At 38.0% G+C, this 27,345-nt stretch overlaps 1 protein-coding gene across 13 annotated transcripts in view; it reads left to right on the top strand.

The window, feature by feature from the left end:
• Window positions 1-27,345, top strand: part of NUMB (NUMB endocytic adaptor protein) — a 159,104-nt gene that overhangs the window by 55,325 nt on the left and 76,434 nt on the right. For 2 of the 13 annotated variants that reach the window (XM_061429367.1, XM_061429369.1), the window contains one exon: window positions 19,239-19,323. The exons of the other annotated variants lie outside the window; for them this stretch is intronic. The gene's annotated coding sequence lies outside the window, so the exon portion shown is untranslated. The remainder of the gene's footprint in view (window positions 1-19,238; window positions 19,324-27,345) is intronic. 13 annotated transcript variants of the gene reach the window in all.

Raw genomic sequence — 27,345 nt, 5'->3', positions numbered from 1 at the left:
AGGTAATGATATTTATATGGTAAATTCCTAGATAAGTGTTCATTTAAAAGTCTTGCGTGTATATTGCCAAATTGAATTCTATAAAGGCTATATTGGTTTCCATTCCCACCTCAAGTCTACATCAACTTCATTTTAGATTCTATTCCATGTAGAGAAAAGTAGCTGTATTAAAGATCTTACTTCTTTTTTAGCTGTGTTTGTATCTTTTTATACATCCTAAAACTCAGCTCACCTGCATTATTGTCAGCAATAAAATACCTTTTGTTATTTATACTTTTAAAAAGAGAACAATTGAGACAGAAAAAACAAAAACCATGCCTTTCCTGCTGCAGAACACATCTAGCATCACATATGGCTATATTGGTGAGTACCTACCTTTAATCCCTGTTGTAAATGGTTAGTTGAGGCTTCTTTCCTTACCTCTGGTACGTTACATCATTCTGAAACACGACTTTAAAATATACGAAGACTTGCTTGCTGTGAAAGTTGCTACTAATGGTGCCAAGCTGTTAAAATGGGGAAAAGATCCCAGCAAGAACTTGTGACTCTTCTTGGCCCATATAGACAATAGGCTGCAAGTACTTTATTTTGAAGGCTTTTATTAGATTTGGAGCCAGTATTGGGAATTTTTTTCTATATAGCCATTGTATATTTTGACATTCAAATTCTAAAATTTTACTCATTTACTATAAATCTGATTTTATCTTTTTAACATCTGACATTGGGGAAGAAAATGGCTAGCATTTTGACTGAAACTGCTTTAAGAAAATAAAAAGTCTAGCAGTACATGTATTTCAGTTCTTAAGTAAAGATGAATGCGAGTGAATTTCTGGCTTTTTTCTGGAATTTATATTATATCTGGAATGTTATATATTTCTAAATTTTGTTTCTAACAGTGAGTGAAATATGATAAAGTGAATGTAAATATATTTTACAGCAACATGAATGTTGGCTACAATGCATTATTTTTTCACGTAACTTATTCCTAGTGAGCTTAAATGTGTTCCATAGTCATCAGTGTGATTTAGCTTGCAGGATTTCCACTTTTGTCTTCTAGAATTCGTCAAAATTCTTGAAACTTTCTGGAAAACAAATTCAGTAAATAGAGTGTTTTTGACCTTTCTTTCATTTGAACCACTGTTTTTGTTTTTATTTTTTGGCACTGTGGCTTGTGGGACCCCAGTTTCCTGACCAGGGACTGAACCCAGGCCACAGTAGAGAAAGCCCAGAATCCTAACCACTAGGCTACCAGGGAACTCCCTGAACCACTGTCCATAATAGGGAATAGTAATCTTGCTTCTGCAGGAACTTTTGGTCTGATACGAAATAAATCAGTTGACTGAATGTGTATCTGTCAGTTTTCGTCTTTAATATTTGATTTACAAATGATTAAAAATGAGTTTTCAGAGCCACAATAGACAATATTGATTTTTAAAAGAAATAATAATTATGTATAAATCATTTATTCTAATAAGCTTCTACCAAATTTGCTTTCATAGTAGAATCATTAAAATGTTTTAAGTCATTTCTCACTTGAAAAAAAAGTCCTCACAGGAAGTATGTCTTACAAGGGAGAGGTTTTCCATAATTTCCCTTATAGTGATAAGATTTTTTCTATTCAGTTCAGTTCACTCAGTCGTGTCCAGCTTTTTGGAACCCCATGGACTGCAGCATGCCAGGCTTCCCTGTCCATCACCAACTCCTAGAGTTTACTCAAACTCATGTCCATAGGGTCAGTGATGCCATCCAACCATCTCATCCTCTGTCACCCCCTTGTCCTCTTGCCTTTAATCTTTCCCATCATCAGGGTCTTTTCCAATGAGTCAGTTCTTCGCATCAGGTGGCCAAAATATTGGAGCTTCAGCATCAGTCCTTCCAGTGAATATTCAGGACTAATTTCCTTTGGGACTGACTAGTTTGATCTTGCTGTCCAAGGGACTCTCAAGAGTCTTCTCAAACACCACAGTTCAAAAGCATCAATTCTTCAGTGCTCAGCTTTCTTTGTAGTCCAACTCTCACATCCATACATGACTACTGGAAAAACCATAGCTTTGACTAGACAGACCTTTGTCAGCAAAGGAATGAATGTCTCTGCTTTTTAATGTGCTATCTAGGTTGGTCATAGCTTTTCTTCCAAGGAGCAAGGGTCTTTTGATTTCATGGCTGCAGTCACCATCTGCAGTGATTTTGGAGCCCCAAAAAATAAAGTCTCTCATTGTTTCCATTGTTTTCCCATCTATTTACCATAAAGTGATGGGATTGGATGCCATGATCTTAGCTTTTTGAATGTTGAGTTTAAGCTGGCTTTTTTGCTCTCCTCTTTCACTTTAATCAAGAGGCTCTTTAGTTCTTCTTCACTTTCTGCTATAAGGGTGGTGTCCTCTGTGTATCTGAGGTTATTGATATTTCTCCTGGCAATCTTAATTCCAGCTTGTGCTTCATCCAGCCCAGTGTTTCTCATGATGTCCTCTGCATTTAAGTTAAATAAGCAGGGTGACCATACACAGCCTTGATGTACTCCTTTCCCAACTTGGAACCAGTCTATTGTTCCATGTCTAGTTCTCACTGTTGCTTCTTGACCTGCATACAGATTTCTCAAGAGGCAGGTCAGTTGGTCTGGTATTCCCATCTCTTTCAGAATTTTCCACAGTTTATTGTGATCAACACAGTCAAAGGCTTTGGCATAATCAATAAAGCAGAAATAGATGTTTTTCTATTAGACTTCTTAAAAAAAATCTGATTATCATTTATTACCTTTCCTTTGATTTATAATCTCAGTAATTAGAATTGGGCTGATAATATATGTTGTTACTTAGTCGCTCAGTCATGTCTGACTCTGTGACCCCATGGACTGCAGCATGCCAGCCTTCCCTGTCCTTCACCATCTCCCAAAACTTGATCAAACTCATGTTCAGTGAGTTGGTGATGCCATCCAACCATCTCGTCCTTTGTTGTCCTCTTCTCCTCATGCCCTCAACCTTTCCCAGCATCAGGGTCTTTTCCAGTGAGTCAACTCTTTGCATGAGGTGGCTAAAGTATTGGAGTTTCAGCTTCAGCATCAGTCCTTCCAATGAATATTTAGGACTGATTTCCTTTAGAATTGACTGGTTTAATCTTGCAATCCAAGGGACTCTCAAGAGTCTTCTCCAACACCACAGTTCATATGAGTCTCAACAGAATCTTTGTGGATTGCTAGATACTAAGGGCTTTTAAAGTATTTAGACTTCATTATATAGAACAAATTTTGAATTGAAATTTTCTTTACTTCTGTTTTGTTTTGTTGTCAGAATTTCCTGGTAGTATTCAGTTAAGACTTAGGGATTTTCTTCTAGAGATTAGGCAGCTTTTCTTCCCTTAGGAGAGTTATTCAAAGTCTTTTTTTTCCTTGTGGTATGTGCTTACCAGGCAGAGTAGCGACTGTATTCTAATAAGAAAACCTTTTGCCAAAATACCCAATAGAGCAGAAAACTGACCTACTTAATGCTGACAAGTTTAAAAAAATCTATGGAATTGTACCAGTATTGAATCAACTTCTTCTTTCTCTTGTGGTGGATACGGTGGGGTAAAGAAGAGGGTAAAAAAAGGAGACTGAACTGCTGTAGGGGAGTAAATGAATATTTAATTACCTGAAATGATTTGATTAAAAGCTATTCATTTTGTACCATTTGAAGGGGTCTAAAATGTAGCAGTTCTTTATAGATCTCTTTAAACCTTAAAAAAAAAAGAGGCCTAGGAAATTGCTAGGGCATTCATGCTAATAATCTAGAAAAGCCCTGTAGTTAAGGTTGTCGGTTAGCATTTCTTGAATAATTGTTTGTTTTTGCAGGATATGGTAAATTTATTTTAAAATTTCAGTTATAGTTTTATCAGTGTAGTACATTTTCAGAATTTATAGATACTGAAGCAACAAAAAAAGAATGTTCAAACTATTTATTTGTAGCAGGTGACTATAGGCATTGACTTTATCAAACTCGTTTCAACTGTTATCCAATCTAATTTTAAGTACTCTCAGTATCACTAGCTTTAAATTTTAGAGGTGTGCTGTTTAGTAGAGAAGCCACTAGCTGATGTAGCTATTTAAATGTAAAGTAAATGAATTAAAACCGAATACAGTTTAAAAGTAGTTCCTCCGTCAAAGTAGCCATATGTCAAGTGCCTACTAGCAAATGTGTCTAGTGGCTACTATATTGGGTAGTATATTGCCAAATTCAGACTTAAATTGAAGAAAGTAGGGAAAACCACTAGACTTTTCAGGTATTACCTAAATCAAATCTCTTATGATCATACAGTGGAAGTGAGAAATAGATTTAAGGGACTAGATCTGATAGAGTGCCTGATGAACTATGGACGGAGGTTTGTGACATTGTACAGGAGACAGGGATCAAGACCATCCCCATGGAAAAGAAATGCAAAAAAGCAAAATGGCTGTCTGAGGAGGCCTTACAAATAGCTGTGAAAAGAAGAGAAGCGAAAAGCAAAGGAGAAAAGGAAAGATATAAACATCTGAATGCAGAGTTTCCAAGAATAGCAAGAAGAGATAAGAAAGCCTTCCTCAGAGATCAATGCAAAGAAATAGAGGAAGACAACAGAGTGGGAAAGACTAGAGATCTCTTCAAGAAAATTAGAGATACCAAGGGAACATTTCATGCAAAGATGGGCTCGATAAAGGACAGAAATGGTATGGACCTAACAGAAGCAGAAGATATTAAGAAGAGGCGGCAAGAATACACAGAAGAACTGTACAGAAAAGATCTTCACGACTAAGATAATCACGATGGTGTGATCACTCACCTAGAGCCAGACGTCCTGGAATGTGAAGTCTAGTGGGCCTTAGAAAGCATCACTACGAACAAAGCTAGAGGAGGTGATGGAATTCCAGTTGAGCTATTTCAAATCCTGAAAGATGATGCTGTGAAAGTGCTGCACTCAATATGCCAGCAAATTTGGAACATTCAGCAGTGGCCACAGGACTGGAAAAGGTCTGTTTTCATTCCAATCCCAAAGAAAGGGAATGCCGAAGAATGCTCAAACTACTGCACAACTGCACTCATCTCACCCACTAGTAAAGTAATGCTCAAAATTCTTCAAGCCAGGCTTCAGCAATACGTGAACCGTGAACTTCTAGATGTTCAAGCTGGTTTTAGAAAAGGTAGAGGAACCAGAGATAAAATTGCCAACATCCGCTGGATCATTGAACAAGCAAGAGAGTTCCAGAAAAACATCTATTTCTGCTTTATTAACTATGCCAAAGCCTTTGACTGTGTGGATGACAATAAACTGTGGAAAATTCTTTAAGAGATGGGAATACCAGACCACCTGACGTACCTCTTGAGAAATCTGCATGCAGGTCAGGAAGCAACAGTTAGAACTGGACATGGAACAGATTGGTTCCAAATAGGAAAAGGAGTACATCAAGGCTGTATATTGTCTCCCTGCTTATTTAACTTACATGCAGAGAACATCATGAGAAACGCTGGGTTGGAAGAAGCACAAGCTGGAATCAAGATTGGGGAGAAATATCAATAACCTCAGATATGCAGATGACACCACCCTTATGGCAGAAAGTGAAGAGGAACTAAAAAGCCTCTTGATGAAAGTTAAAGAGGAGACTGAAAAAGTTGGCTTAAAGCTCAACATTCAGAAAACGAAGATCATGGCATCCGGTCCCATCACTTCATGGGAAATAGATGGGGAAACAGTGGAAACAGTGTCAGACTTTAGTTTTGGGGCTCCAAAATCACTGCAGATGGTGACTGCAGCTCTGAAATTAAAAGACGCTTACTCCTTGGAAGGAAAGTTATGACCAACCTAGATAGCATATTCAAAAGCAGAGACATTACTTTGCCAACAAAGGTCCGTCTAGTCAAGGCTATGGTTTTTCCAGTGGTCATGTATGGATGTGAGAGTTGGACTGTGAAGAAAGCTGAGTGCCGAAGAATTGATGCTTTTGAACTGTGGTGTTGGAGAAGACTCTTGAGAGTCCCTTGGACTGCAAGGAGATCCAACCAGTCCATTCTGAAGGAGATCAGCCCTGGGATTTCTTTGGAAGGAATGATGCTAAAGCTGAAACTCCAGTACTTTGGCCACCTCATGCGAAGAGTTGACTTATTGGAAAAGACCCTGATGGTAGGAGGGATTGGGGGCAGGAGGAGAAGGGGATGACAGAGGATGAGATGGCTGGATGGCATCACTGACTCGATGGACGTGAGTCTGAGTGAACTCCGGGCGTTGGTGATGGACAGGGAGGCCTGGCGTGCTGCGATTCGTGGGGTCGCAAACAGTTGTACACAACTGAGCGACTGAACTGAACTGAAGTGTGTGTTGGTTGGCAAGCTTTTGGCTAGGGTAGTGTTGAGGAGTTTGTTCTTTTTGTGATCTTTTTTAGCAGGCACATTCATTCACTTGATGACTCAAAGTTCTAAGAGAGGCAGAGATTGAAATGTTCAAGCACTTTTCAAGTCTTTGCTGTATCACATTTTTTAATGTCCCATTGGGCAAAGCTCAAATTCAAAAGGTAAAGAAAATCAATTCCTCTTGATGGAAGAGTGGCGTCTTGATAGGAAGAGTAGCAAAGTCACATTGTAAAGGAGTGTGCATAAGGAATGGGAGAAACAACTGGCCATTTTTGTAGACAGTCTACTGCTGTTATTTTCTGGATAATACAAGTACCTACAGCTCTTTATTGGATTTATCATTCTCCTTCTGTTTTTTGTTTCTTTGTTTGGGTTTTTTTACTTTTGTTTTTATTATTGTTTTAAATAATTTAGTTATTTAATTTTACTCACATTTTCTCTTTCTAGTATTCTTGAGTCTTTCCTGTGTTACTGTGCTTTCATCTGAGATGATTTTCTTTCTTCTCAGATAATTTTTTTTTTTAATTTTTAAATTGAAGCATAGTTGATTTACAATATTGTGTTAGTTTCAGGTAGTGAATATTCACTTTTTGTCTGAAAGCACTTTTTATCTTGTCTTCACTTCTAAAGGACATTTTCGTTGGGCACAGAATTGTGGGTTGGTAGTTACTTTCTTTGAGCATTTTGGATATATCATCCCATTACCTTTTGACTTCATTGTTTTTGTTAGAGAAGTAATGTCTTTGGTTTTCATGTTTTTATTAAGGCTTTTAGGTGGTTTTCTTTATATCTAAGGTGCTTGAGTTTCATTTGTACTCTTGAGTCTGTAGCTTGATGTCTTTTGTCAGGTTTGGCCTATTTCTTCTGATATTGCTTCTGCCCCACACTCTTGCACTCACTTTATCTAGGGGTCTAAGTATGGACTGGAAGAAACACAAGCTGGAATCAAGATTGCTGGGAGAAATATCAATAACCTCAGATATGCAGATGATACCACCCTTATGGCAGAAAGTGAAGAGGAACTAAAAAGCCTCTTGATGAAAGTGGAAGTGGAGAGTGAAAAAGTTGGCTTAAAGCTCAACATTCAGAAAACGAAGATCATGGCATCCGGTCCCATCACTTCATGGCAGATAGATGGGGAAACAGTGGAAACAGTGTCAGACTTTATTTTTCTGGGCTCCAAAATCACTACAGATGGTGACTGCAGCCATGAAATTAAAAGACGCTTACTCCTTGGAAGGAAAGTTATGACCAACCTAGATAGCATATTCAAAAGCAGAGACATTACTTTGCCAACAAAGGTCCGTCTAGTCAAGGCTATGGTTTTTCCAGTGGTCATGTATGGATGTGAGAGTTGGACTTGAAGCAGGCTGAGCGCTGAAGAATTGATGCTTTTGAACTGTGGTGTTGGAGAAGACTCTTGAGAGTCCCTTGGACTGCAAGGAGATCCAACCAGTCCATTCTGAAGGAGATCAGCCCTGGGATTTCTTTGGAAGGAATGATGCTAAAGCTGAAACTCCAGTACTTTGGCCACCTCATGCGAAGAGTTGACTCATTGGAAAAGACTCTGATGCTGGGAGGGATTGGGGGCAGGAGGAAAAGGGAACGACAGAGGATGAGATGGCTGGATGGCATCACTGACTCGATGGACGTGAGTCTGAGTGAACTCTGGGAGTTGGTGATGGACAGGGAGGCCTGGCGTGCTGCGATTCATGGGGTCACAAAGAGTTGGACACGACTGAGCGACTGATCTGATCTGATCTGAAGTATGTATATATTAGATCTTTTATAGTTTTTCTTGCCAAGAGAATTGGTCTAATACAATCTACTCTATAATAATTTGTAATGGATGTTAGATCTTTTTTTGCATCATAAATATCTGTCATATGCTGTTCAGTATTTTTCATCTTTTTTTCTCATCTGTTCTTCATCTATGTATTTTCTGTTGACCTGTTTTCTATTTCGTTTAGTGTCCAATCTGTTATAAGGATGTGTTTTATTATTAATTTTATATTATGTATTTTTTATTTCTAGAATTTTAATTAGTTATTTTTCTCTTGTTGTACATTCCATTTCTGTGGTGAAATTCTCATCTACTTTGCTGAACATATTAAACACAGTTATTTTAAAGTCTGTGTCTAATAATTAGAATTTCTAGATCCCCTTTTGATCTTTTTATCTTGTCTTCTTTTTCTTGTGGCTTTCAGTCATTTGTTCTTGTCTCCTAGAATTGCTAGTAATTTAAAAAATGAATGTCAAACATTAAGTATGAGAAATGATAGAGGCTGTTAATGGTGATATTGTTCACTGGAGAGGATTTAATTTTCTTCTGGTAATAGTTAAAAGTAGGAGCAGATGACCTTGATTCAATACAGGCTTGGGATGACTTGAGGCTTTGTTTTAGGCTTCCTAAGGGTTGGTTTAAATCCAGTTTCCCTTTAGTCCTGTCCTTCAGAGGTATCAAATAGAATTCTGCAGTGTTTGCCAGGGCCTCTCCATCTTGGCAGGCTCTGAACTATAAATTTTCTTTTCCTTGTATTGTGAGACTACCAAAAGTTCTACTTACCTTTTTTGCTTTAAAATAGGCACTTTGCTTGGTTTTTGGCCTCTTGCCCCCACACAGGTTAGGATTCAATAAATACCCTGAGGGCAAAAACAGTACAGCATGTTCAGACTTTTCTGTGATTGTCTTTTCTCTGAAATCTTAGCCCCTCAAATCCTGCTTGTCTGATAAGCCCTGAACTCTGATTTCTATGTCTGCAGGTCTGTGAGACTGCTGAACATTCTAGCTTGCAGCTAGTTGCCTCAAGAGGAGAAATCACTGGAGAATGTTAGGCTTAACTATGCATTTCGTTTTTTGCCTGTATTTTGTCTTCTCACATCCTGGCTGTCTTCCTTGTTTACTTTTTGTTTTTAAATTCAATTTTTAGTTTTTCTTGCCAAGAGAATTGGTCTGATACAATCTACTCTATAATTATTTGTAATGGATGTCTCTAGTTGTTATTAAATCATTTATCAATATTATTAATTTATAATAATAAGGCATTATTATCAATTTAAAGCATGTATTAATCATTGCAATCAACTTGATGTATGAGTATCCTGCCTTTATGTACCTTATATTCTTTAGGGAGGAGAGCTACCAAGAACACATTTATTTATATTGTGATAAACAGTAGAGGAGACAAACAAGGTATTATGAGTTTATTGTAGAGTTTTAGTTCTATAGAGTTTATTATAGAGGTTTAGTTCAGATGATATGGGTGATCAAAGATAGCTACTTTGAGAAAGTGATATTTGAGCAGAGCTCTGAAGTGTGAATGGCAACCCACTCCAGTGTTCTTGCCTGGAGAATCCCAAGGACGGTGGAGCCTGGTGGGCTGCCATCTATGGGGTCACACAAGAGTCGGACACGACTGAAGTGACTTAGCAGCTGAAGTGTGAATAGAATTATTCAATATCTTTGAACCAGAATTTTCGTATGTGTTAAATACCAATAATAGAAGAATTGAATGAGCTCAACAAATGAATGATAAATTCATAAATGAATGATAAATGAGCTCAGTAAATGATGAACGTGCTCAATAAATGATGGGCTTTTTTTTACTATTATGGGCTTCCCTGATGGCTCAGATGGTGTAGAATCTGCCTGCAATCCAGGTGACCTGGGTTTGATCCCTGGGTCAGGAAGATTCCCTTGAAGGGAATGGCTACCCAGTCAATGGCTACTCCAGTATTCTTGCCTGGAGAATCCCAAGGACGGTGGAGCCTGGTGGGCTGCCGTCTATGGGGTCACATAAGAGTCGGACACGACTGAAGTGACTTAGCAGCTGAAGTGTGAATAGAATTATTCAGTATCTCTGAACCAGAATTTTCGTATGTGTTAAATACCAATAATAGAAGAATGAGCTCAACAAATGAATGATAAATTCATAAATGAATGATAAATGAGCTCAGTAAATGATGAACGTGCTCAATAAACGATGGGCTTTTTTTTTACTATTATGGGCTTCCCTGATGGCTCAGATGGTGTAGAATCTGCCTGCAATCCAGGTGACCTGGGTTTGATCCCTGGGTCAGGAAGATTCCCTTGAAGGGAATGGCTACCCAGTCAATGGCTACTCCAGTATTCTTGCCTGGAGAATTCCACGAACAGAGGAGCCTGGCTAGCTACGGTCCATGAAATTTCAAAGAGTCAGACTGAGCAACGAACACTTTGACTTTTTACTATTTTACAACTATAAACCATGAACTTTGCTCTCAAGGTATCTGAACTCTATGGGACATGATGTACACCAATAATTACAATACATAAACAGTAATAAGGCCTTAAGCAGTGAAAAAAAGTGGTGATCAGAGGGAGCAGATGTTACATTCAGTTTTGGAGATTAGGACTGTTTAATGATGAATGTAATATATGTACTAGACTTGAAGCTTGCCATTTCAAAAGCGAATTTAACATATAGCTATCTCATTTGTAAACTTTTACATTTTATCAGGCATAGCAACCAAATTTCTGATTTGTTCCCTTCATCCTACTCCACCTTATATCTTTCTGTGTCTCAGTAAACAGCAACTCTGTCCTTGCAGTTGCTCACCCCAGCAACCTTAAGGTCATTTTTCATTCTTCACTTTCTCTCACAATGTTCATTCAATTCATCAGCAAAATCCTGTCACCTCCATTCTTAAGATACATCTTAAGATAACATGTCCTGGAAAATGTTGCGTATTGTGAATTTATTCATTTGGTGAAAGTGTTACAACTGCTTCTTCAGGTGTGATCTCTTCTGGAGCTAGGGCACAGATAGTGGATCACATACCTCTCTGACCTATCTTATCTCCACTTCTATCAGTCTGGTCCAAGCCACTATCACCTCTCACCTGGTTTAGTTTCAGTTCAGTCGCTCAGTTGTGTCTGACTCTTTGCAATCCCATGGACTGCAGTACGCCAGGCTTCCCTGTCAATCACCAATTCTCAGAGTTTACTCAAACTCATGTCCATTGAGTCGGTGATGCCATCCAACCATCTCATCCTCTGTCGTCCCCTTCTCCTTCCGCCTTCAATCTTTGCCAGAATCTTTCCCTTCAATCTTTTTCCAGGGTCTTTTCAGATGAGTCAGTTCTTCACATCAGGTGACCAAAGTATTGGAGTTTCAGCTTCAGTCCTTGCAATGAATATTCAGGACTGATTTCCTTTAGGATGGACTGGTTGGATCTTCTCGCTGTCCAGGGGACTCTCAAGAGTCTTCTCCAACACCACAGTTCAAAAGCATCAATTCTTCAGTGCTCATCTTTCTTTATAGTCCAACTCTCACATCCATACATGGCTACTGGAAAAACCATAGCTTTGACTAGATGGACCTTTGTTGACAGAGTAATGTCTCTGCTTTTTAATATGCTGTGTAGGTTGGTCATAACTTTTCTTCCAAGGAGCAAGCGTCTTTTGATTTCATGGCTGCAGTCACCATCTGCAGTGATTTTGGAGCCCCCAAAATAAAGTCTGTCACTATTTCCACTGTTTCCCCATCTGTTTGCCTTGACGTGATGGGACCAGATGCCATGATCTTAGTTTTCTGAATGTTGAGTTTTAAGCCAACTTTTTCACTCTTCTCTTTCACCTTCATCAAGAGGCTCTTTAGTTCTTCTTCACTTTGTGCCATAAGGGTGGTGTCATCTGCATATCTGAGGTTATTGATATTTCTCCCGACAATCTTGATTCCAGCTTGTGCTTCATCCAGCCCAGTGTTTCTCATGATTTACGCTGCATATAAGTTAAATAAGCAGGGTGACAATATACAGCTTTGACATACTCCTTTTCCTATTTGGAACCAGTCTGTTGTTCCATGTCCAGTTCTAACAGTTGACCTGCATACATATTTCTCAAGAGGCACATCAGGTGGTCTGGTATTCCCATCTCTTGAATTTTCCACAGTTTGTTGTGATCCACACAGTCAAAGGCTTTGGCGTAGTCAATAAAGCAGAAGTAGATATTTTTCTGGAACTCTCTTGCTTTTTCCATGATCCAGTGGATGTTGGCAATTTGATCTCTGGTTCCTGTGCCTTTTCTAAAACCAGCTTGAACATCTGAAAATTGACAGTTCACGTACTGTTGAAGCCTGGCTTGGAGAATTTTGAGCATTACTTTACTAGTGTGCGAGATGAGTGCAATTGTGTGGTAGTTTGAACATTCTTTGGCATTGCCTTTCTTTGGGATTGGAATGGAAACTGCCCTTTTCCAGTCCTGTGGCCACTGCTGAGTGTTCCAAATTTGCTGGCATATTGAGTGCAGTACTTACACAGCATCATCTTTTAGGATATGAAAGAGCTCACCTGGAATTCCATCACCTCCACTTGCTTTGTTTGTGGTAATGCTTCCTAAGGCCCAGTTGACTTTGCATTCCAGGATGTCTGGTTCTAGGTGAATGATCATACCATCATGATTATCTGGATTGTGAAGTTCTTTTTTGTATTGTTCTTCTGTGTATTCTTGCCACCTCTTAATATCTTCTGCTTCTGTTGGGTCCGTACCATTTCTGTCCTTTATTGTGCCCATCTTTGCATGAAATGTTCCCTTGGTATCTCTAATTTTCTTGAAGAGATCTCTAGTCTTTCCCACTCTATTGTTTTCCTCTATTTCTTTGCATTGCTCACCGAGGACGGCTTTCTTATCTCTCCTTGCTATTATTTGGAACTCTCCATTCACCTGTGTATATTTTTGCTTTCCTCCTTTGCCTTCAGCTTCTCCTCTTTGCTCAGCTATTTGTAAAGCCTCAGCTGAGGAAATTCCTCTCTCTTCCTAGTTTGCTGAGAGTTTTTATCAGGAATGAGTGTTGGATTTTGTGAAATGCCTTTTCGATATCTCTTGATAACGATCACGTGACTTTTCTTTTTACCCTCTTAATGTGATGGATTGCATTAAATAGTTTTCAAATGTTGAATCAGCCTTGACTAACCTGAGATTAGTCACTGGGTTGTTGTGTATAATTCTTATTATGCATTGTTGGATTTCATTTGCTACTATTCCTAGTCACATTTTTATTAACTAATAGTTTCATTAGACCCCTTCATGGCATACTGATCAATTGAAGCTTTGAAAAATAGCCATATATATTAGATGATAGCATTGAAGTCAGATTTTTTTCCCTCCATAGACTGAACTGGTTAAATTTAACAGGATGGAATTTAGAACACATTATGAAAGATTTTTTTAGAATCAGTTCAATATGCACAGTTAATGGCACAAACTGTCTTTTTTTTAATTCTGGCTCTGTCACTTAGATGCTGTGAAACTTTGAGCAGGTTATTTCATCTCTCCATTTCTCAGTTTATTCATCTATAAAAGGAGGGTACTGATGGTACTTATCATGTAACGTTTGTAATGTTATTTTGAAATATAAAGTAATATACATTAATTTAAGACAATAGCTGGGACATAGTAAGGGCTGATTAACTGTTACCTGTGGTTATTATAAAGTTCTACACTTGAGGTTCAAACTCAGTTGTTTAGGATTTGAGTGGTATGATTTAGCACAACTGAGAAAGATTAGATATCTTAGTCTTTTGTTGACTGTAAACATAGGGGAGTGATAGTGTATTTGGATATGATAAAAATTAATGTACTTTAAAGTTCTAAGAGTGGTTAACAGGACCGATTTTACCTCAATTTCCCAATGAAATTGTTTAAAAGAAAAACAAAAGAAAAGGAAAAACAAAAAAGCCCTTTGCCAGAATCTAGGAGACATTACTTTGCCAACAAAGGTCCGTCTAGTCAAGGCTGTGGTTTTTCCAGTGGTCATGTATGGATGTGAGAGTTGGACTGTGAAGAAAGTTGAGCGCTGAAGAATTGATGCTTTTGAACTGTGGTGTTGGAGAAAACTCTTGAGAGTCCCTTGGACTGCAAGGGGATCAAACCAGTCCATTCTAAAGGAAATCAGTCCTGGGTGTTTATTGGAAGGACTGATGCTGAAGCTGAAACTCCAGTACTTTTGGCCACCTCATGCGAAGAGCTGACCCATTGGAAAAGACCCTGATGCTGGGAGGGATTGGGGGCAGGAGGAGAAGGGGACGACAGAGGATGAGGTGGCTGGATGGCATCACCAACTTGATGGAAATGAGTTTGAGTAAACTCCGGGAGTTGGTGATGGACAGGGAGGCCTGGTGTGCTGCAATTCATGGGGTTGCAGAGTCGGACACAACTGAGCGACTAAACTGAACTGAACTGAGGAGAAATATGTAGTTACTTACAAAGTAGAGGATCTGGATTGAGAAAAACCAATCTAAATATTGGCTAAGATTCAATGAAGGAAGGAAAATGTTTCATGACTTTTTTCTCATGTTCTGACCTGAAGACATAGTTTAACACCAACTGAAAAATTGATCTGCACTTCTTTCTTCATGATTTTCAAGCTTAAGAAATTATTCGTATAAAAGTAACCTTTCCTTTCTCAGTGAGACCTAAACTGAACATGCTATCTAATATTGCAAACTATTTTGTTGAATTTTTCTATAACTTTTATTTTTTAAGTGACTATACAGTTTCCTTAGGTTTATAGTTTATCTCTCCCACAACTAGAATTCTAAGTCTCATGAAGTCTTTTTTCACTGAAGCACCTAGAACTGTATGTAGGACAACATAGTTACTCAGTAAATGTTTGCTGAATTAGTTAGATGAACAAAATCTTAGACTGATTCTCAGTATATTACTGCTGCTGCTGCTAAGTCTCGTCAGTTGTGTCCGACTCTGCGACCCCATAGACGGCAGCCCACCAGGCTCCCCCGTCCCTGGGATTCTCCAGGCAAGAGCACTGGAGTGGGTTGTCATTTCCTTCTCCAGTGCATGAAAGTGAAAAGTGAAAGTGAAGTCACTCAGTCGTGTCTGACTGTTAGCGACCCCATGGACTGCAGCCTACCAGGCTCCTCCGTCCATGGGATTTTCCAGGCAGGAGTACTGGAGTGGGGTGCCATTGCCTTCTCCAGTATATTACTAGTAAAAGCAATAGGAACTTAAATTCAAGTCAGGGGAGGGGCCTGGAGTTCTGCCTCCAGGTCCTGCCCTTTTCCACCTTGTGGCATCTAAGTAGCATGGTTTGAAAACTGTTTTGCAAGCAATGATCTATGAAGTTGCTGGAGTTGCCCATTTCATTTTATCCTTCTTTCTGTATCTTGAAATAGTAATTCCCAGAAAACATCTGGCCTCAGTGAAATGGTAGTAAATACATGTGATTGGCTACAGAATGGCTCATTTCCTATGGGAAATATACTTTCTAAACTGTAAAGCTCTATTACAACCACTGGTTGAGAGAACTCCCGGTAACACTGCTACTGCTGCTGCTGCTAAGTCACTTCATTCGTGTCCAATTCTGTTTGACCTCATAGACGGCAGCCCACCAGGCTCCCCCATCCCTTGGATTCTCCAGGCAAGAACACTGGAGTGGGTTGCCATTTCCTTCTCCAATGCATCAAAGTGAAAAGGGAAAGCAAAGTTGCTTAGTCGTGTCTGACTCTTAGCGACCCCATGGACTGCAGCTCACCAGGCTCCTCCGTCCATGGGAGTTTCCAGCTAAGAGTACTGGGGTGGGGTGCCATCACCTCCTCTGGTAACACTGCATATGACATCAGTTCAGAATATCAGAGGACATTATCATGCTAACCTTTTAGATACTAAACAAAAGAAAAGAAAAAAATCAGCAAAGAAAATCAATAAAGTTGGGATAAAACCCTAAAATGTAAATAGAAACAAATCTAAAGTGTTTCAAATTATAGCATAAACACACTGAAAGGGGAAAAATAAGTATAAACACGCTGAAGGGGGAAAAATAAGTAACCCAAGTAACTTTTGAGCATCCTGTACTTTGAAACTCAAAAAGAGCTATAAACAAATAACCCTAATTTATAGGCTATATTTGTGATGGTATGAATTGGCAACTTTGAAACTATTTTCTATCTATATTAGGATTCAACAAATGAATAAGTATATTAAGGATAATGGGAGCCAGGTTTTTCAATTGTTGGAGAAGGTAGTTTTATATATATATATATATAGAAGAAAAGACTCCAGTAAATCCTGTGATGTTGGATTTGAATTGGAAATTATGAACTCATGATTTTTAACATTTATTTATATAAAGATAGAAATATACATGTATGCATGTATACACTTATGTATCTTTCTCTTAGGGATGTGTATAATTGTATGTATAGATATATGTATATGCATGTACATACACATATGTGTATATGCGTACACATATATGTGTGTCTATATTCCAGCTTTGTTTGCTAAGAGGCCTTGAAGCAATTGCAGTGAACGTACCTAACTCCCATATGCTGATTTCTAAATCATTCTCCACTTAAAGGAAACCAGAGCTCTTTGGAGAAATGGCTGATCCCAGGAAGAACTGGCTCAGGGAAAGTACAAGAGGAGTCTGGAACGTACTGTTGTTTCAGAAAAAAAGGAGGTAGTCAAAGAATGATGGGGATGTGTCAAAAGGAACAAGAACCAGTGTGGAGAAGCATCCACGGGCCAAATGAATGATGATAGTTACAGATTATAAACTATTGAAAAAATAAGAACCATACACATATAAGTAAATGAATGAATAAATGACTTAAGTTGGGGAGAAGGGAAAGTTCTTCATTAAAATGGCTAATAAATATAGAACTGTTGGAATTAGAAAATGGCGTTTGGGAACAATTAAAATAGTACTTTCACTCAAGAATCCCCTGCAGGTACCAAACTATGGAGTAAAGTTTGATGAGGAATATGATATTTACATAGTCTCAAGACAATTCCTAACAATATATTTACTTATTACAAAGAGAAAAGCAGTAACTTCACGGTGCAGAATCTTGGCAGATACTCATTAACCAAGTGATCAAAGTTAGCATCACTGGTAATAGAACCTGTAACCTCTTGCGGCTTCTGATGTGATGCAGTGAGAAGCACCCAACATTACTTGTGACATTCCTACAAAAAATGCATAGCCTGAATTTAAACATGAGAGACCATCAGACAAACCTAAATTGAAGAACATTATACAAAATATTAAATGGTCTGTGTTCTTTAAAAATATCAGTCTTATAGGACACAGACTGAGAAACTGTTCCAGTTGGTTGGATTCTAAAAGAGGCATTACCACTAAATGCAGTGCATGATTCTGAATTGAATTCTGGACTGGGGAAATAGGTAGCTTTAAAAGACATTTTTTTAAGCAGTTAATGATATTTGAATATGGGCTGTAATTATATAGTAGAAATTTTAACATTGACACAATACTGATTTGGTTAGGTATACTGTAGTTATCTAAGTGAATATCTGTATTCCTGGGAAACTATATGAAAAAAAATATTGAGGGCTAAAGTGCTGAGTGTCTGCAACTCACTCATGTGGTTCAGAAAAAAAATGTGAGGAGGAAAGAGACTGACAAAGCAAATGGGGTAAAATGTAAATAGTGATATTTGCAAATTTTCTTTAAGTTACATAAAAAATTTACCTAAAAATTCCTGAATTAAAATACTTGAGTTGTGATTGAACTGACTTGATCTTATTAATGATTTGTAGAATTCATGAAAAGGACAAAAAGTTATTCTCATCATTTAGAGAAAGTAGCAAAGCAAATGCTGATCAAGTAGAAAAACTCCAAATTATTAGGATATAGAACAGAAGGATTTTTTTGTTTGGATTTTTGTCATGGCTTAGTAACCTCGGGCATCTCACATCCTATGTTCATTTCCTTAAACTTTTATGAAATAGGTCATTTAAGGACTTCTTAAACATTTCCTATATAGCTAATTTTTTTTTAAGTGCTTTGTAAAAATTAAATGACCTTTGTTCCAGACAGATCATTTAATAATTTTATTAAGAAAAATTGAGGGCCATTTTGGCCATTATTTGTTAAAAGGGGGTGTTTTGGGGGATAGAAGTTCTTTCTTTATTGAATCTTTGAGCTACAATGAATGCAGTCATTTTAATAATTATCTTTATGTAATATACCATTTTAATAATATAATTTACATTTTAAACTAATAACATTCATAAAAATGCACCTTGGTGATAGTATTGATGAACTCTTTTAACAAAATTATCCTATAGGATTTTTGTATAATTTCTATTTTTCCTATTTTAAATTGACTTTTGTATTGTATTACTAAAATGACCCCTTCAAAGAAACACCTAACCTTATAACAGATAGATGTATTATTGGCAAATGCAGGTGTTGATAGAAATCTCATTATTCATTGTAAAATTATTTTATTGCGATTCTAAAGACAGCAGTAGTGACAGTTTCAGTTGTTTTGACTAGTGTAAAATTCCAGGTATAAACAGACACAATTATTCTTCAGTGGTAATGATAGTTCTAACCTATTTCGATGATGTGTCTGCTTCTGTTTTTCTCTTACAAAAATTCCTTTCTACTATTGGTGGGAATCACTCCTTCTTGACACCCCTCTTCCTGTTTTGGGCCCCTTGAATACTACTGGTCTTAGAAAGTGTATGCCTGGAATGGGATTCATGGGAGTTGTTGTCAAGAGACAACAATGTCTTTTCTGTTTGGCTCTTTCTCTGTGTATATATGGTATTTTATATTTCAGAGATTCAGTAGTTTACCTGTAGGCATTTGACTGCTATTCAGAGGAATGATTTATTATTAATTAGAGGAGTTATGGTTCTGTTTGTGTGTGGATCTTACAGTTGCTGTGGTGACTTGAAGTGGTCATCTTCGTTACAACATAATAAAGCTCTGATTTCTGGGGGAAGTTGTGAGCCTCCTCTTTTTATTTCGTGTATCTGTGGTTTTTTTTTTGATTTATCATATCCATGTAATGTATCAATAATTATGTTACTAACAACAATTTTGTGAGATGTTTATTATTCTCATTTTACAGATGAGGAAACTGAGGCTTGGTGAAGTTACGAAAGTTGTCCAAAGTCACACAGCTTGTAAAGGGCACATTCAAGATTCAGAGCCAGGTCTGTCCAATTTCAAAACTCTTAATCATGGCCATGAAACTTTGCAAGAGCTGTGAAGTATCAACCTGTGATAAGTTGTATTGATATTAATATTGCTTAACTGTTGTTTAACTCTTATTCATAATTTTTGATGGTTTTTTCATCTGTAATAATTTTGTGTGTGTTTTAACTATCGTGAAAAGAAATATGAAATAATAATGTGGGTCTGGGCTCTGGAGACAGCTACCTGGGTATGAATCACTAAGCTGCTCCACTTACTTGTGTGATGCTGAGAAAGTTACTTAACTTTTCTGTACCTCAGTTTTCCTATCTGTAAAATGGTGATCGTAATATAATCTGCCTGATATGGGTTGTTGTGAAGATTAAACGATTTAAAGTATGCAAAGCACTTGGGCTTCCCTTGTGACTCATCTGGTAGAGAATCCGCCTGGCCTGTGGGAGACCTGGGTTCGTTCAATCCCTGGGTTGGAAAGATCCCCTGGAGAAGGGCAAGGCTACCTACTTCAGTATTCTGGCCTGGAGAATTCCGTGGACTCTATAGTCCATGGGGTCGCAAAGAGTCAGACACTACTGAGTGACTTTCACTTTCACTTTTCATACAAGGCACTTGTAATGGTGCCTGGCACACAGTAAGCATTCAGTAAATGTAAACTATTAGTATTATCATCTCCTAGCAACCAGTAAGGGAAAAGGCAATGGCACCCCACTCCACTCCTGGAAAATCCCATGGATGGAGGAGCCTGGAAGGCTGCAGTCCATGGGGTCGCTAAGAGTCGGACACACCTGAGCGACTTCCCTTTCACTTTTCATGTTCACACATTGGAGAAGGAAATGGCAACCCACTCCAGTGTTCTTGCCTGGAGAACCCCAGGGACGGAGCAGCCTGGTGGGCTTCCATCTATAAGGTCACACTGAGTCAGAGACGACTGAAGCGATTTAGCAGCAGCAGCAGCAGCAGCAACCAGTAAAACAGATGATCATTATTTCTAATTCTCTGTTAGGAAATTTGGATAAAGCAAAGTTTAAGCAGCACACGATACCTATATAAACCAAAATTAAATTGAATAAGTTAGACCTAAAGAAAATCATTCATTTGATCAAATTCAGATCCATTGTAAAGCCGACTTGGAAACTGCTTCTGGGTCTTACATGTATAAGGACTACATACAGGTCCATAGGAGCTCAATATGACCCCTGTATCATGAATGTTTTGTCTGTTTTCCTCTTGTAAGTGGAATTTGTATTCAAAATGTTTACGATTTTAGGTGACTTAAGGAGATTGTGTTTTGGCAGTGTTCACAGATAATTATCAAGAATGAAAACTTTACTTGTTGTGTAAAATGTTGGCAGTGTTTCATCACTTGCAGGAGTGGTTATTAGAACTTCCATTGTGGACACTGTGCACACTGATTGAGCTTTGAACCGGTGGGACCACAGCACATTCAACCAGAACTGAGCCATGTACTTACTGATCACATGCTCTTCACTCTTATTCCTTGTAGCGGCCTCAGAATTCTAAAGTGTAATATCAACTCTTGTTACAATTTAGTAAAGTAAAATACCTATAATTAGTGCCTAGTAAGTTTATACCAATTGCAAAAATATCTATCAAAGGGAGTAATTTGAGTCAAGTTATGTGAAAGTTCAAAAGCTCTTATTAAAAATAGGACTTGGTTTGTATATGAGCCCAAGACGTCAGAGGCTTTAATCTATACATGCATTTAATTTATTCTTTTTATTATATTGAGCCTTCCTCTCCTCAAACATAGTGTCTCTTTCTAGCTATTTAGATATTTTTTATTTATTTATGGCTGTGCTGGTTCTTCATTGCTGCTCACACTTTCTCTAGTTGCAGTGAATGGGAGCTACTCTATTTGCGGCGCACAGACTTCCTACTGTGATGGCTTCTCTTGTCGCAGAGCATGAGCTCTAGGGTGTGAGGGCTTCAGCAGTTGTGGCATGTGGGCTCAGTATCTGCAGTCCCCAGGCTCTAGAGCACAGGCTCAATAGTTGTGGAGCACGGGCTTAGTTGCTCCAGGGCAGGTGGATCATCTTGGAACAGGGCTAGAACCTGTGTCTCCTGCATTGGCAGGTGGGTTCTTTACCATTGAGCCATTAGGAAAGCCCCTTAGATATTTAAAAATATCTTTCAATAGTTTCTTTTTCTCATAAGTCTCTCAAATCTCCTCTTAAATTTAATTATTATTGTTGTTAAATTTTTAAATAGTTTTTCCTCTTTTTTTTTTACATTTTCAATTTACTGATAGAAACTTTTTTGGTATATAGATCTCTGTTCAGCCACCTTAGCTGAAGTATGATGATTGCAATTGTGTCTTTCTTTCCCGTGCTTACAAAGTTTCTTTCTCTTGCCTTGCTATGCTAGTTAGGACTTTGAGTACAGTGTTCAATACAAGTGTTAAAGAGGGCATTCTTACATTGCACTTAGCTTTTAAAAAGAAGCGGTCCATTAATAATAATGCAACAAAGATCCTGCATACTGCAAGGATGACTGAGTCAGCCAAATAAGTAAATAAACATCTCTAAAAAATAAAAGTACTTGCATTTTAAAAAAAGAAAAAGAAAAGGGATAAGTGAAGATATACAAGGCAAATGGAAATGAAACAATCACAAAAGAAAGTGTTGCTGTGTGACCACTCCTTTCAGTGACTGTTTTTTCTCCCTTTCCTGATAGCAAACTTTAGTAAAGAAGTGATAGTCCATATCATTGAGGTGTTTTGAGGAAGACTCAAAAAGATTGATTTTGTGTTAATCATAGAATAGTCATTTTCTTTTTTTTTCCCTTCTCTTCCTCCTTTTTCTTTTTCTTTTCTTCTCCCTTCTTCTCTTTCTTTTTCTTCATTCTTGAATTGGGATGTATCTGTCATATTGGCGTGCGTGTTACTTTTGATATTTCACAGTTCAGTTCAGTCGCTCAGTCATGTCCGACTCTTTGTGACCCCATGAATTGCAGCACGCCAGGCCTTCCTGTCCATCACCATCTCCCAGAGTTCACTCAGACTCACATCCATCGAGTCGGTGATGCCATCCAGCCATCTCATCCTCTGTCATCCCCTTCTCCTCCTGCCCCCCATACCTCCCAGCTAATGAACAGTTATTAACAATTTTGGCAGCATTTCTGTTTGGAACATAAAATAATGATATATCTTGCCATCAGTTGATGGCATCTTAGCTTTGATGAAATATACATTTTTACATACATACCATGACTCTGTCCTACCTCATCCTCTACTTGAAATGCTTTGAAATGTTTTGTTTTTTGTCTCTCCCATCCTGTGCGTATATTATTCAAGATCTTAATGGAAGAAATAATCCTTATTTTGTCATCCTGGCTCCTCTTCCTGCAGCACTTAGCACAATACTTTGTTGGGCACAAGGTTGTATGTAACAATTACGGGAAGTATGTAGATATACTGAATCATAGCACAGACTGTGACACATGTATATTAGTGACTGGTTTTTTAGCTTCTTGGTGAGAAGAGATTAATACCTACATTAGTTAAGATTATTTTAAATATAAAGAACAGAGCCCAGTGCTTCCTACATTAAGCAAGTTAGAGAGTTTATTGGATGGATGTTTAGTCATCTGATGACGTTCAAGAAAGTTTAACCGATGAAACAAACAAAAAAAGTGATTAAAGGAAATTCCCTGGTTGTCCAGTGGTTAGGACTCCACACTTCCACTGTAGGGGGCATGGGTTCGATCCTTGTTGAGGAACTAAGATCCTTACAAGCCACACAGGGCACAGCAAGAAAAAGAAAGAAAGAAAGACAGTTTAAAAATAGAAAGCACTGTGAAGGAAAATGAAGAGAATAGTAACAGTAAAGAATTACAGGGACTTCCCTGGTGGCCCAGTGGCTAAGACTCCAAGCTCCCAATGCAGGGGCTGATCCCCGGTTGAGGAAATAGATTCCACATGCCACAACTAAAGAGTTCATGCGCCACGACTAGAAGATCCTGTATACCACAACTAAAGATCCCCTGTGCTTCATCTAAGACCTGACATAGCCAAATAAATAAAAATTAAAAAATAATAAACTATACTGAGATATTTTTTAAAAGGAATTATAAAGGATGGTATTTAGAGAAGAAAAGAAAGCTTCATGAATGAGGTAACATTTAGGTTGAGACTTGAAGTGTGAATGGAAGACAGGCATTCTTGAAGTTTTTGAGAGAAAAATATTTTAGACAGAGGGAAACAGCAGGCCCAGAGAGGGAAAGAGCTTGCAGTTAACTGAAAGAGAATACTGGTTATTTGAGGAGAGTGTCACTCTGAGGTAGGAGAGGCAGGCAAGGGCTGTACCATAACATGGTAGTATCTGCTCTGCATTTGTGAAGTGCTGGCCACTGTTCCAGGCACTTCTCAAGCAGTGTTAGTTGTTATGCCGTATTGACTGTCTGAATGCTAAGAGTTTGGATTTAACTTGAAGATGCATTGGGAAGCCATGGAACTATTATTCAGTGCCCTGATCCATTTTTAAAGATTACACTGAATGCTTTGTTCACAGTTGATCAAAGGGGGACAGCAGAGGAAATTGAAATAAATACTAGTCGATGGTTTATACTAGTTCATGTAGGAGATGCAGTAACCTTGGACCATGGTCCTTTATGGTAGAGGTGGAGAGCAGTGGACAGATTTACGATACGTTTACAAGTCTTGTTGATGGCTTGGATAAAGGGAGAGGGTTGTGAGGGGAAGGAAGGAGTCAGATTGGAGAAGGTTAAAGAGTTGAAGAGATGATGTGTGTAGATAATTTGTAGTTATTTAGAACTACAGAAAAGGAGAGCAGAGCTGTTTTTAACCTTCTTATTTCCATCATTTTTCCAGTGCCATTTCTGTCTTTTTTAAATTCTTGGAACCAAATATATTTTTATTCTAGTCTGCCTCTCCAGATTGCAGCACCTTTTTCTCATCCCACACTTGACAGATGCTTAGAGGAGGCAAGTCAGTTAAAAAGTAGGCTAGCATTCTCAGCAGTTCTGCCCTTTTTCATCAAGATGTTCCTTGCTAAATCAGTCCTTGCTATATCAGAGCAAAACCATTTTGTTCTATAAGTAAAGGTTTAATTCTTGAAGGAACAGCATTTTAGGAAGTCAGTCTCTGTATATGTGTGTTATGGGATTAGGGGTGATGGTCATACATGTTTTTTATCTGTTAAGTCTCAACATACCTTAAAAGATAAAGTTAAGAATAGCTGAATCACCAATTCAGTTCACCAGTTGTTTTCTCAATTGAAAGGCAAGTGATAAACTAAAAGATAAAATTGGTTGTGTAACTGAAAAAAACTCTCAGAAGAGATAGCCTTTTTTTTTTAATGTTTCTTAAATATATATAGGTTCAGCTTTTGAAACCACCTTTGACTGCAATTTTAAGTAGACAGTCTTTCCTTATTTTTTGAAGCTCTAGTTTTCCATTATTTTTAAGGAGTGAATAAAGAAGCCATGTATCAAAACAAAAGAATTTTGTGGATAAGATGAAAATTAGTAAGGCAGAAATCTGAAATTAAAGTCGGGTAATAGGTGGGAGGGGGGTTCAGGATGGGGAACACATGTACACCCGTGGCGGATTCTTGTAGATGTATGGCAAAACCAATACAATATTGTAAAGTAATTAGCCTCCAATTAAATTTAAATTTAAAAAGTCAGGTAATAGATAAGGATCATAGAATGCTGTTTAAATAAGTGTTTCTTAAGTTTTTAGGATTAATAGTTACAGAATCCTTTGAGATTCCAAAGAAAGTTGAAGAATCTGGCCTCAGAAAATGCACAGAAGCATGAGCATTCAGATTTGAACATAATCTTAGGGCATTTCTAAATCTGAAGAGCCTATGGGGGTACAGGCTGCCCTGGTCAAGAACATGTGGTCTGAATCAGGGCTGGGAAGTAGTGGCTAGAGAGCATCAACACTCAAACTGTGACAGTAATCTCTTTTCAAATACTAGCCTTTCAGGCAGCCCAAACTCAATTTGTTGTTATTTTTTAAACTTTTGGTCTGACAGCTGATAACATAATTTTTAGTTTTAGCTGTTGAAAATTATTCTTAAATTTTTTACTTTGAAAATGCTGTAGAAAAGCAGTTACTGTATATGTGTAATCTAGAAAAATGATATAGGTGAACTTATCTGCAAAGCAGAAATAGAGACACAGAGATAGAGAACAAACATGATACCATACGTGGTGGCGGGGGTGGTGGGATGAATTGGAAGATTGGGATTGGCATATATACACTACCATGTGTAAAACGTATAACTAATGAGAATCGACTGTACTGCACAGGGAACTCTACCCAATGTTCTGTGGTGACCTAAATGGGAAGGAAATCCAAAAAAGAGGGGATATATCTATATCTATATATACTTATATATAGCTGATCCACTTTGCTGTACAGCAGAAACTAACAAAACATTGTAAAGCAACTATACTTCAATAAAAATTAATTTTATAAAATGTCATAGATGGCAGTGTTTTCTGAAATAAGGCAATACAGTATTCAGGATATGCTAAGAAATGAAACTTACTAATAAAGTCAAGGTGAAATACAAACAAATTTCAAATTTACTGACACCTAAGATTATACAGAAGCTGAATAAATATTTCCTTTTAGAACTAGATTTAAAAAGCAAACAAACCAACTCTTTGTTCTCTCTCCTTTTCCATGAATCTGTTTGTAACATGTTTCTCACAAAACTGACCATGAACTTTTAAAGTGAACTTTATTAGTCCTATAGGTTAAGTATTGGACCTATTTCCTTCACTGTTGGTGATGAAGCTGTACTTTGTTACTTTTCCTTTGGCTCAGGGCCTAAGTGGAAAACTAAGCTAGTGATACAACTTAATAAGTTATAAATTATTTCCTGTTAGGCACATTATGCCAGTTAGACCAATGTTTAATGAAATCCAAAATTCTTAAGATTCATTGATTGAGTAGGGGATTGACTAGATGACCTACCTCTAAGCCTTTAGGCCATGCTATAGGAGTCTAGGATTCCTTACATTTTTTCACTTGATCAAATAAAAGATCAAATAAATCTTGAAAGCAAGTTCCACATCATAAGAAAAACTAGAAATCAAGGAAAGAAAATGCAAAACCAAAATACTTTGTCTGGGGTATAGTGTTGTAGTTGTTTAGTTGCTAAGTCATGTCTGACTCTTTTGTGACCCCATGGACTGTAGCCTGCCAGGCTCCCCTGTGCATGGGATTTCCCAGGCAAGAATAGTGGAGTAGGGTTACCATTTCCTTCTCCAGGGGATCATCCCAACTCAAGAATTGAACCTGTATCTCCTGCATTGACAGGCAGATTCTTTTCTACTGTTCAGTTCAGTCACTCAGTCGTGTCCGACTCTTTGCAGCCCCATGGACTGCAGCATGCCAGGCTTCCCTGTCCATCACCAACTCCCGGAGCTTACTCATACTCATGTCCATTGAGTTGGTGGTGCCATCCAACCATCTCATCCTCTGTCATCCCCTTCTCCTCCTGCCTTCAGTCTTTCCCAGCATCAAGGTCTTTTCCAATGAGTCAGTTCTTACCATCAGGTGGCCAAAATATTAGAGTTTCAGCTTCAGTCCTTCCAGTGAATATTCAGGACTGATTTCCTTTAGGAGTGACTGTTTGGATCTCCTTGCAGTCCAAGAGACTCTCAAGAGTCTTCTTCAACACCACAGTTCAAAAGCATCAATTCTTCGGCACTCAGCTTTCTTATAGTCCAACTCTCACATCCATACATGACTACTAGAAAAACCATAGCTTAGACTGGACAGACATTTGTTGGCAAAATAATGTCTCTGCTTTTTAATATGCTGTCTAGGTTGGTCATAGCTTTTCTTCCAACGAGCAAGCATCTTTTAATTTCATGGCTGCAGTCACCATCTGCAGTGATTTTGGAGCCCCCAAAAATAAAGTCTCTCACTGTTTCCATCTGTTTGCCATGAAGTGATGGGACATGATGCCATGATCTTAGTTTTCTGAATGTTGAGTTTTAAGCCGGCTTTACCACTGAGCCAT

The sequence above is a fragment of the Bos javanicus genome, chromosome 10 (assembly GCF_032452875.1).
Source record: "Bos javanicus breed banteng chromosome 10, ARS-OSU_banteng_1.0, whole genome shotgun sequence".
NCBI classification, from domain to species: domain Eukaryota; kingdom Metazoa; phylum Chordata; class Mammalia; order Artiodactyla; family Bovidae; genus Bos; species Bos javanicus.
Note: the sequence above shows the minus strand (reverse complement) of the source record. Positions and strands in the feature narration are given on the sequence as shown.